The sequence below is a fragment of the Tenrec ecaudatus genome, chromosome 7 (genome assembly GCF_050624435.1).
Source record: "Tenrec ecaudatus isolate mTenEca1 chromosome 7, mTenEca1.hap1, whole genome shotgun sequence".
Taxonomy (NCBI): domain Eukaryota; kingdom Metazoa; phylum Chordata; class Mammalia; order Afrosoricida; family Tenrecidae; genus Tenrec; species Tenrec ecaudatus.
In genome coordinates, this window is record NC_134536.1 from 85,895,803 (window position 1) to 85,908,734 (window position 12,932).

Below are 12,932 nucleotides of genomic sequence, written 5' to 3' on the forward strand. Positions count from 1 at the left end.
AGCATACATAAGTAGGCAAATGGCACATTACTTTATATATGTTAAAGGAACTGCACTAGGAGTGAAAAATACTGTATAATGCCTTACATTGGTATGGCACTTTACTGCACAATTTACTAAACATCATGTAATGGAGGTAAGTACCAAAATACACCTGTGAGATAGCTATTAATCCTATTTTACAAATAGGAAAACTGTACCTTGGAGAGGCTAACAATCCAGCCCCAAGACATAGGACTAGTAAGAAGCAAAGCTTGGACTTATTAAACGTAGGCCTTTCAATGCAAGGAACCAAATTCATTCCACTGTGACGCAGATGCCTGTAATGGTTATAATATGCTCTGTAATTTAGACTTTTCATTAATCCTGACAGGTCAATTAGTGCAAATTAATGCATTTTTCCTAAGTCAGTGTACAGAGTAAAGAGGAGCTTTGGAAAATTATAGGAAGGGAAAAGCAACAGTTTTCATCATCATTAAACAGTGATGATACTAAAGACATCTCGCACACAGAGGAGGTTTCAAAATATTCCCATTAGTATCTTTACAACTGAACCCTGAATAGAAGAAAATTTGCCAAGTATCAATCACTCGATCCCTCTCGCCTTGCGAGCAGGGGTGGAAGAATGGTGAGTATGAATGACAATGCAGCTTCTATTATTTGTTATTCCTCTAAAAAAGGCAAGAATTGCACAAGATCAGAGACTAGAATAATTTCAAAATTTTCCACGACAACTCTAAAGAACATAAGAGCAATGATTTGAAAGTCAGAAATAAAATGGTTTTCAACTTAGAATTCTGTACTCAGCCCAACTATCAAGCCAAGTGAAAGATGGAATAAAGAGATTCTTCAAACATTCAAAAAATTTTACTTTCTTCCTTTCTCAGAAGACTACTGGAGAAAGTGATGCACCAAAACAGAGAACATATATCAAGAAAGAGAAATAATATAATACAGGAGACAAGGCATACCAACTCTGAGGAAAGGCAAAGAGTATTGGCAGAGTAATGCCAAGGAGGGATGCCGAGTCTTTTATGGAGCCAGCAGAGTGGGGAACCAGTCCAGCCTGGACAGGTTGAAGCATCTTCAGTCAATACAGCCCATGAAACTATCTTCCTGGCTACCACTCCCAGTGAGGCAAAATACACCGAGGAACCCTTGCTTTTATTAAGGAAGACTACAAAGATCAGACAATAAATATGTTCTCTGTTTCTAATAGGCTATTTGAAGCTTGAAACCTTTCTTGTAACTAATATTTTGTCAATAACCTTTTAATCCTTGCTGACTAGAATGCAGAAGTAAACATAAGCATCAATTCATCAATTAATGGAGTATCAAACATTTTTCATGGATATATATATATATATATATATATATATATATATATATATATATATATATATATATATATATATATATATATATTGCTGTTGTTAGGGGGCGTCTAGTTGGTTTTGACTCATCGTGATCCTATGCACAATAGAATGAAACATTGCCTGGCCCTGAACCATCCTCACAATTGTTCTATGTTTAAGCCCATGGATGTAGCCACTAGGTCAACCTCTCTTGTCTAAGATCTCCCTCTTTTATGCTGCCCCACTACAAGCATGAGGTCCTTCTCTAGGGTCTGGTCTCTCCTGACAACATGTCCGAAGTACATGATTTGACATCTCTCCATCCTTGCCTCTAAGGAGCATAGACTTCTTCCAAGACAGATCTGTTTGTTCTTTCAGCAGTTCCTGGTAATTTCAATATTCTTCTCCAACACCACAATTCAAACTATTGTCTTCTTTATTCAGTGTTCAACTTTCACATGCATATGAGACAATTGAAAATACAATGGTTTGGTGAAGGCACACCATAGTCCTCAAAGTAAGATCCTTGCTTTTCAATACTTTAAAGAGGTCTTGTGAAGCAGATTTACTGAATGCAAAGTGTCTTTAAATCTCTTGATGTTGACTTCCATGAGCATTGATTATGGATCCAAACAAGAAAAATGTCCTTGACAGCTTTAACATTTTCTCCATTTGTCATGATGTTACCTGTGGGTCCAGTTGTGAGTATTTTGGCCTTCTTTACATGGAGTTGCAACCCACACTGAAGGCTGCCATCCTTAATCTTCATCAGCAAGGGTTTCAATTCTTCCTCATTTTCAGCAAGCAAGGTCACGTCATCTGCATATGGCAGGTAGTTAATAAATCTTCATTCACAAGACAGGTCCTCTGATTTGCTCAGCATATGCATTGAATAAGTATGGTGAGAGGCTGCAACCCTGATGCACACCTTTCCTGATTTCAAACTATACAGCACGCCCTAGTTTTGCTCCTACACCTTTTGATACATGTGCAGGTTCCACATGAGTACACTGGGTATTCTGAGATTCCAATTCTTCTCAAATTTATCCATAGTTTTTTTATGGCACACACAGTCCAATGCCTTAGCATAATCGATAAAACACAAGTAAACATCTTTTTGGTATTTGCTGCTTTGAGCCAAGGTCCATCTGACATCAGCAATGATATCCCTTGTTCAACATACACATCTGAATTACTACTACTTTCTGGAAGCTCTCTGTCAATATCCTGCCTCAGCAGTTACTGGATGAGCTTCAGCAACATTTTCCTTGCATGTGATATCAATGCAATTGTTCTATAGTTCGAACATTGTGTTGGGTCACCTTTCTTTGAAACAGTACATGTATGGAACTCTTGCAATCTCTTGACCAAGTAGCTGTCTTCCAAATTTCCTGGCAGAGATGAGTAAGTGCTTCCAGTGCTTCATCAGCTGTTGAAACATTTCAATTGGTATTCCATTAATTGTTGGAGCCTTGTTTAGGGCTAATGCTTTCAGTGCAGCTTGAACGTCTTCCTTCTGTACCATTGGTTCTTGCTCATGTGCTCCCCTCTGAAATTGTGGGATGTTGACTAGTTTTTTGGTGCAATGACTGTATATATATATTTTTCATCTTTTTTGGATGCTTCTTGAATTATTCAATAGTTTGTCCTATAATCTTTTAATATGACAATTTGAGGTTTGAATTTTTTTCTTGAATTCTCTCTGTTTCAGATATACTGAAAGTGTTCTTCCACTTTTTGTTTTTCTAATTCTAGATCTTTTCACATCTCGTTATACTATCTTTGTCTTTTCAAGCTGCCCTTGAAGTTTTCTGTTCAGCACTTTGACCTCATCATTTATTCCATGTGCTTTAACTAGTCTAGGATTAATAGCAAGTTTTAGAGTCTCTTCTGACATCCATTTTGATCTTTTCTTTCCTGTCTTATTAGTGACCTTTTGTTTTTTTCATGTTGTTTTGATGTTCTACCACAGCTCAGCAGGTTTTCTGTCATTAGTATTCAATGTGTCAATCTGTTCTTGAGATGTTCTCAAAATTCAGGAGGGCTAGATTCAAGGTTCTATTTTGGCGCTTGGGGACTTGATTTATTTTTCTTTAGCTTTAACGTGAACTTACATATAAGCAATTGGTGGCCTGTTCCACAGTGAGCCCCTGGCCTGGTTTTATTTGTTTACATTGAGCTTCTTCATTGTCTTTTCCCACAGAAGTAGACAATTTGATTTCTGTATATTCCACCTGGAGAAGTCCACATGTATGATAGTCTTTTGTGCTGTTGAAAATTATTGGTGATGAAGTCATTGGTCTAGAAAAATTCTATCATTCAATCTCTAGCTTTTTTTCTATCACCAAGCCCATGTTTTCCAACTTCTGTTCCTTCCTCTTAGTTTCCAGCTTTTGCATGCCAATTACCAATAATTATCAATGTAGTGTGGCTGCTATTAAGTTCGTCACAAAGATTAATCTAGGCCAAGCCAGAGAGAAGGAAAAGGAGAAGTTTATTCTGTGCTCCCTGGGTGGGATTCATGGACTCCAGCAAGGAGTCATTGAAGTTGTTGGGGAGTAGGGGAGAGTGGAACAGAGAGAAAGAGCGAGATGGGAGCCCTGAACTCCTGGGCAAGCCCCAAGAAGGGCCCCCAGGTGGGGGACCAGGAAGTTGTTGCATAACTGTGGTGGAGAGCTAGTTTGAAGCTGCTCAGAAGGGTAAACAATAAAGGGAGGGGGTAGAAACCACAGGGGCAGACCAGGAGGAATGGAGAAGGAGCTGCACCTGCTGGGTCTGTAAGCTCCCTCCTCCATAAAAATTCTGAAGTAGGGTGGTACCTTGATCTTTCAGCCTGATGGGGAGCAGATGGCTCATTGATCTGGGGCCCTTTGAAGTTAGCTGTCTTGGTCCATAGGGACAGACAGGCTTTGTCTAATGTACCCCAACCGGGACCTGATCCAGCAATTACCTGTTTGAGAAATTTTGTACCGATGACTTTGGTAGAGTTTTTCAACTTCTATTACAACTCATGATTTACAGATAATGTACTTGGAGAGAGATCTTGAAATGTCCTTTTGACAATGAATCTGACATCATTTCTCTTGATTGTGCCATTCCCAGCAGAGTAAACCATATGACTTCTGATTCAGAATGGCCAACGCTAGTCACTTCAGTCCAGTAATACCTAGAATATCAATTTTAATGCATTCCATTTCTTTTTTTGGCCAACTTCCAATTCTACTACATTCATACTCCTTACATTCCAAGTTCTGATTATCAATTGATGTCTACAGTTGGCTCTTCTCATTTTGAGTTGCACCCCATCAGCAAATGACGGTCTGTCAATTTGTTGTACTCTGGTGGCTTGTGAGTTGCTATGTCACTGGTATTTTTAATGCCAGGCATGTTGCCTGAAGTGCAAAGGTTTCAGCAGAGCTTGCAGACTCAGAAAAGACTGCAAAGAAGGAACAGGCTACCCACTTCTGAGGACTTTGCCACTGAAAACCTTAGGTACAGAATTAAAATGTTATCTGCTATCAAAAATCTCATGAAAAGAAGCAGAACTTTGTCTGAGATAGTACCAGATGAGGAGCCTTTTGGGTAAAAAGGCACTCAAAACATGATGACTGAGGAAAAGCTCCTGTATCAAAATAGAGTCAACCATACATATAAGTACATATGTAAATAGACGTATATGGACGTAGGCATTGGCATAGACACTGACATCAACATAGATATTAACCCTACTGCCACCGAGTAGATTTCAATTGATAGCAACCCAATGGGACAGAATAGAACTGCTCCTTAGGCTTTCTGAGCCCGCACATCTTTGGCCTCATCTTTCTTCAGAGACCTTGCCATTTGCATCCCAATGCCTACCCTTCAGCACCACCAGGACATTTCTCTCATCTGAGCAGGGCAGAGAAGAGCACATACTAGCTTTTGTAGATCTTTGCAGAAATATTCTTTGTGAGCACGCACTGTTTTCTTCGGGTGAGAGGAATTGGCTAGGGGTTTGGGAGGGCACTTTTTCACTGCGCACCATATATCCTTTTGATCACTCTGACTTGTTTACTATAAGCAAACATAACATACTAGCATACACCATGATCCCTCGCCCTAGCTCCTCAGTCCAACACACACAAAGATGGATACTCGATGTAATTGGTCATGGGCCACTGAAAGAATTAGTTCCCCTCCTGACCCCACCATCTTGTTTTCCCTTCTAACTAGATCAGAGGCCATCTGGTATGCTATATGAAAGGTATGATTTCCATATATATTTTCTAATTGTTCCCAATTATCATCACCCAATGGTGGTTCCAATTTATTCTATCACTAACAAAATATTTGAGAGATTCTATTTCTCTGTACTTTCTAGACTTACTTTTGTTTCGTCTTTTATATTATTACATCACTTGGAGATTATGTCACAGAGAAAGCCTTTAAAATATGCTGTTTTTAATTTGGTATTTTATATTAATTTATTTGAACACAAATGTTGTTTTTATTTTCACAACCAGGTAGTTAAATGACTCCTCTGTTTGAAATCGCAGCTCAAAACCTTAGCTTTACAAACACTCTCTATACACCTGGTTTTTGTTGTTCCAGGACCAGCAGAATACTAATTGTCCAAATGCAGTATTCATAATGAAGAGCCAGATTACTCTGCATGGCACACATGATCAACTTGGCCACTGAAGGCAGCATCATAAACAGCGTGAATTTCACATCCACTATTGGGTTGCTTTAAACACTGTAACAAGGCAAGGATTTTTTCCCCTCCTACTGATGCCTCTGCCAGCAGCAACAGCTAAGCTTTGTCTGAACAATGGTCCAGGCCCAGAGCAGTTCGGAGGGGGTCCGTTGTTTCCTTGCTTGTGTTCTGAAACAACATGGAATCGACTGCAGTGTGGTGCACTGGGAACAGTGTGGGCCTCAAAATCAGACCTATCTGGCTTTGTATTTCAACTCCATTGTCACGCAGCCACACAACCTTGGAAACATGGTTTCTCTGAAAATGACTTTTCTTAGATCTACAATGGTCCTTACAATAGCTAATTTATAATAGGATCATGGTGAGGGTTAAATGAAATATAAGATCTGTATGGAAAGTACCTCACTTACTGTTAGTACTTATTTTACATTTAAATAAAATGAATTAATAACATTAAATGGATTAATATTTTAAAGCTCTTAGAACAGTGTCGGGCATATTTCACAGTTTCACCAAATATAAGATATTCTATTTAAACAAGTAACATCTATGTTGAAGTTTTCTGTGCCCAGATTGTCTGACTAGTATATGCCCCAAACTTCAGTGCCTCTTGGGCAATTTGCAGTCTACCTCAGGATACACACACACACACACACACACACACACACACACACATACACACACACCCATACATACATGAAGGAGATGAGACATGTATACAAGCAAGATTATCCATTCATATAAAATATGTTCTCTGAAGCATCAAGGGAATAGGGCAGCTAATATAGGCACAGAGACTCAAAAGAGGTGAGTGAGAAACAGAGAGGGAGGACGAGTGTTAGAGTAAAGTCAGAATGAGGGCAATATGCTTCAGTTGGAAAGACTGTAAAAGAGGCCTGGTGGAAAGTGAGTCGATTGCTCCAGAGAAAAAAGAGGAGGCTGGCTGCTCCCTTAACGATTTTCCATCTGGGAGAGGTTATGGAGCAGTTCCACTCTGTCCTAAATGGTCTCTATGAATTGGAATCGACTGATGGCTGTCAGTTTGGGTTTGAAAGGCTTTAATGAACTAGTAGGAAGGCAGGTTTCAGAGCCTTGAGTGAAGGCTTAAAAGTGAACACGGCCTCATCATTTAGGACTAGCTTGAGGAAAACTTTAAACTTCAGCATCAATAAAGGAGTCCTGTTGGTTCTGCGGGTTAGGTGCTGCGCTTCTAACTGCAAGGTTGGAAGTTCAAACCCATCAGCCACTCCATGGGAGAAAGATGAGATCATTGTTCCCATAAAGATTTATAGCCTAGGGAACCTTGTATTTCCTGCTATGAGCTGGAGTAGACACGATGTCAGTGTGTTTGCGTGTGTGTGTGTGTGTGTGTGTGTGTGTATTCAGCAACAGGAAGCCACCAGGAGTGGCACCATTTCAGTACAATAAAATTCAGCATAGGATATTTCTCCTTGACCAGCTGGTTATCCTTGAACAGTTTTGCTGGAAAGTTTTATAAACCATTCCATGTGAATATTCATAGATAATGGAAATCAGGACAGCTGAGGACATATGAATTAAGGAATTTAGGCCTGACCCGAACCACTGAACCTTGAGTTATACTAAAAATATTAAGCATATAATCATCATTCGCACACATAGTGCTCACTCTATACTGACTCACAAAGGGTCAAAAGTTCCTGTATTCAACTGCATTGCAAAGAATCCTAAAATGTGGTGAGAGAGCTTGGAGAGTATTTAATCAAATCCCACCAGTGAATGACTTTCCTTTACAACTTCCAAGAAAAACTGTCTTTAATTAAGTTCCTGCTTAAACATTTCTTGAATAATCTTTTTAAGGGAGCATTTTTTTCTTCTTCAACACATTTGTGGGTTTTGACTTTGTCGGGAGCCAACAGCCATACTGCCTGCTGTGAATGGCCTGCTTACTATCTGCCAGTCACTGCTGATGAGTGCTTTACTGTTCTGTCTCATTTACACCTTCCCATTTTCCCTTGCAAAAATGTGGATGTTATCTCCATTTTACAAATGACCAAAAGTGAGGCTTACAGAGGGGAAGTACTTTAACCAAGGTCACCTGGCGAGGAAACGGTGTGTGTGTGTGTGTGTGTGTGTGTGTGTGTGTGTGTGTGTGTGTGTGTGTCAAGATTTGAACCAGTGACACCTCCCAGTTAGTGCTCTTCATCGGACTTCACACCGCATCAGTGGACCCCAGGGCTATATCCTGTCACTGATACAATCATTCCCAGCAGTAGAGCCTCTTCCTAGGCAAAGGTAGAAATGGGGATGTCGTTTCAAAGGTCCACTTGAGTCTCAAGAATCTCAGTCTAATCATTATGGTTAAAATACACAAATATTTTTTGGATGAAAAAGAATTCTGAAAACAAAGTATTCTGTATAACTGGTATATATATAAAAACCTGGCATATTGATATTTACGGTGTGAAATCCATCATAATATGATAGTTTCTAACTTGATCTTACCATTGCAAGTAGAAGTCTGCAGCTTTGGACATCATAGATACACAAAACATTTATCCTTTTATTTTCCCACAAAATCCAATCATTAGAAACAAGGCAAAATTCTGCCTGTTTCTCCTGTATTACAATGATTATTAATGCTGCATCAAGGATTTCCAGCAATAGTTTAAAAGCCTCTTTCTTCTTCAAAAGACATGATCTTATGCCAAATAAAAAACAATTGTACAATATGTTTGTGGCAGCTTCCTGTTATTATTGACACTCCTTTCTATCAATTTGTTTTTCTTAGTGACTTTGTGTTGCTCAGATGTTGAAAACTAAACAGCTGGTATTTTAAATACCAGCAGGGTCATCCAGGATGAACAGATACCAATGTAGCTTCCAGACTTAGACAGCCTAGGAAGAAAGACCTGGTGGTGTACTTCTAAGAAACCGGCCAGTGTAAACCTTATGAATAGCAGTGGACCATTTTGGATAGAGTACCAGAATATGAGCCACGTTGATTAGAAAGCATTCAAAATACAAGGGCAGAGCTGCTTCCTCAAAGTTGAGTCCATCTTAGTGATATTGATGGAGTGAAGTTGAGTGCCATCATTTGCTGATGTGGTATGAATTACAGTAAGAACAAGTTTCAAACATCCATGAGTATTTGAAACATGGAACATAACACAGTGCTGAGTCTAAAAAAAATGGAGGTCATTCAAATGAAATACATAAATTTTGATATCTTTGGTGGCATTAGTTAGCTGGAATTAATTGATGTTTATGTTGACTCAGATAAGCATATGGTCTACTTTGCTGAGGATGACAAATTGAAGAGGGAATGGAGTAACATTTATTGTTCAAAAGAACATTTCAAGACATATCCTGAAGAACCCATACACATACAAGGAAAATTGAATAATAATTACACACCAATAGCTATAGCCAAAGATGAAAAAGTTGAAGATTTTTACAAACATCTGCAATCTAAAATTAATCAAATATGGAATAAAGATGCATCGATAATTACTAGTGATTGGAATACAAAAGTTTGAAACAAAAAGGGTTGGTAGCTGGAAACTATGACCTACGTGATAGAAATAACCCTGGCTATCTCATGATAGAATTTTGTAAGACCAAGAACTTTTTAATCACAAAAACTTTTTTCCCCAACAGTATTAATGATTATTATACATTTAGACCCAGAGTTATAAAAACCAAAAAGGAAGAACACTCTTAGTATATCTGAACTGAAAGAACTAAAGGAAATATTCAAGCCTGGAGTTGCAAAATTGAAAGATTCTATCAGCAAAATATTGAATGATACAGGAAGCATCAAAAGAAGATATAAAAAATACAAAGACACCGTACCAAAAATAACTAGTAAACTTTCTACCATTTCACAAGGCGGCATGTGAGTAACAACCAATGGTGCTGAAGGAAGAAGTTAGTCAAAAACAAGGCCCCAGAAATTGATGTTGGAGCCAACTGAAATGTTCCAACAAATGATGAAGCATTGGGAGCACTTACTTGTCTACACTAGGAAATTTGGAAAAGAGCTAGTTGGCCAAAGGACTGGAAGAGATCCATATTTGTATCCATTGCAAAGAAAGGTGGCCCAACAGAATGTTCAAGTTATAGAACAATATCACATACAATTTTTCTTTTTTTTGCCGAAGACCAGTAAGGGTTGCAGTAGTACATGAACAGAACTGCCGGGGGTTCAGGCTGGACTCAGAAGCGGACATGGTAAAAGGATATCATTGCGGACATCAGGATGGATCTGGGATGAAAGCAAAAAATATCAGAAAGACGTGTACTTGTTTTATTGACCATCCCAAGGCCTTTGACTATGTGGTTCATAACAAACTAGGGACAGTCTTGAGAAGAATGGGAATTCAGAACACTTCATTGTGCTCATGGGGAACTTGTCCATGGATCAAGAGACATTTATGCAAACAAAATAAGGGAGCACGGCATAGTCTAAAATCAGGAAAGGTATGTGCCCCAAGTTGTATCTTCTCATCATACCTATTGAATCTGTGTGTTGAGCAGTCAGAAGCTGGACTGTTTAGAAAGGAAGGGAGCACTATGATTGGAGGAAGACTTATTAACTTGTAATATGCAGAGGGCACAGCCTTGCTTGCTGAAAAATCATTGGATGCGCTTACTGCTGGAGATCAAAGATTACAGCCTTCAATATAGACTACATAAGTTCCCGTGACTGCACCAATATGAAACATCATGCTAAACAAAGAAAAGGCTGACGTTGTCAAGGATTTCATTTTACTTGAATCCACAAGTAAGCAGCAATCAGGAAATTAAATGACCTATGGCATTGGGCAAATGTGCTGCAAAAGTATTAGAGTATTAAAGTATTAGAGATGTCATTTTGGAACAAAGTACACCTGACTCAAGTCATGGTACTTTCAATAGCCTCAAATGCATGTGAAACTTGAACCGTCAATAAGAAAGACCAAAGAAGAAAAAAAATGCAAAAAAAGAAAGGCCAAAGAAGAATTGATTCATCTGAATTATGATATTGAATATACCATGGACTTACGAAAGAATGAACATGGATGTCTTGGCGAAAGTGCAGACAGAATACTGTTTTATTTTCAGAAGGGAGGGCAACATCTATATTTAGGACATGATATCAGGAGGGAACAGTCCCTGAGAAGGACATTATGGCAAAGTCGAGGGTCAGCAAAAAAGAGGTGACCCTCAATTAAATAAATTGAAAGGGTGACTACGCCAATGGACTCAAGTATAGCAATGATTTTGAGAACAGCACAAGACCAGACAGTGGTTCATTCTGTTGTGCACGGGGTTGTGATGAGCCTGTGCCATTTTGCTGTGGCCTAACAAAGCAATAACATGCTTTGTTAAGATTGTCATGAGCATTGTTGGCAGGTTCTAATTAAACCATATTTAAACCAAACTCGAAAAACCAATTTCTTTAAGTTCCTTAATGGGTTGTGTTAGACAGGATTCTCTAGAGAAACAAAACCAGGACACTTATGATTTTACATATCTCTATTTAGATAGATAGATATAGCAGTACAAATGGCTCAGTGCAACTCACTTCCATGAGACAGATAATACACTGGCAGTCCTTCAAGTCTTGAGGGCCACCAGGTGCAAGTCAAGGAAGCAGACAGCTGAGTCCTCTGTAGAGCAATTCAGGCTATCCTGCCACAGGCAGTGAACAGCAAGGCAGGTCACCAACCGTCAGCCAGATGACAGGGTCCGACAGTCCCCAGCTCAAGCGATGTATACTCCAGTAGCTTGACAAAGCAGGTCTTGAAGGAACCTCAAACTACAGCCACACAGTCCATGGGTTAGGTATCCCACAGGTAGTGTCGTTTGCAAATCGAGGCAGAGAACATGCTAAGGCAGGCGCACATCAAAGAGCAAGAGATACGGAAGGTGAGGCTCGCTGAGCCATTTATCTCTCCACCGTTCAATTAATCCCACATGTGTTCATTGGCCAGGTTGCTACAGTAAATCTATCACATGGGTCAAAGAATTTAGTTATGAGAGCTCTGTATCAATGTGACCACGGCAGTACTAAATCTGCTCAATTTATATCTCTTTTGACCTTCAGCTCTTCTTCATGAGTCAGCTAATAAAAACATAACCTAGACAAAAAAAGAAAGATTCCAAATGGGCCAACACCACTCCTACAATGAGCACCAAGTTCAAAGCCTCCCAGTAGAAAGACAATAGTGGCAGTCAGCCAATTTAGTTACTCTTTGGACTTCCAGGTAATATATATCTATATCTTAGTTTCTAGAGAAATATATATATTTTTAACATTAGCTCTATCTCTTAGTTTCTCCTTAAATATGATTCATGACTGTGTATTATGCACATGTTCTTGTTGTTTGCCTTTGACGTGATTCTAGCTCACACCATTCTTAGTTGAACTGCCGCTTGGGATAGCTGCGGCCGGGAGCAGATTCCCAGGGCTTGTTTGGTGGGTTCAAACCATGGCTTTCATTCCGACCTCAGTGCTTAGCCATTGTGTCAGCAGGGTCCCTTACTTTGTACAATCTTTCAACAATAAAGATAAGGGCATGACTAAGACATATTTTAATAGGAAGAATCTGTCACATATTTCACATTAAAAAATTTATATCTTACCTTTGTTTTCATGTAAAAGATAATAAATTGTAACTTTTTATATGATGATTTCTCATCCCAGTTATTTACCCCAGCACAAATATAAAGAAGACCTCAGAAACACTGCTACATTTGTGCCATGGTATCGGCAAAGAATATAGAAAGTGCCAAACCCTGCCAGAAGAGCAAACATCTCTCTCTTGGCAGGAATACGACCAGAATACTCCTCATTGATGATAATGATCAAGCCGGTCTCATGTTGTCTGCAGAGAAGTCCCTGGAAAAAGGAC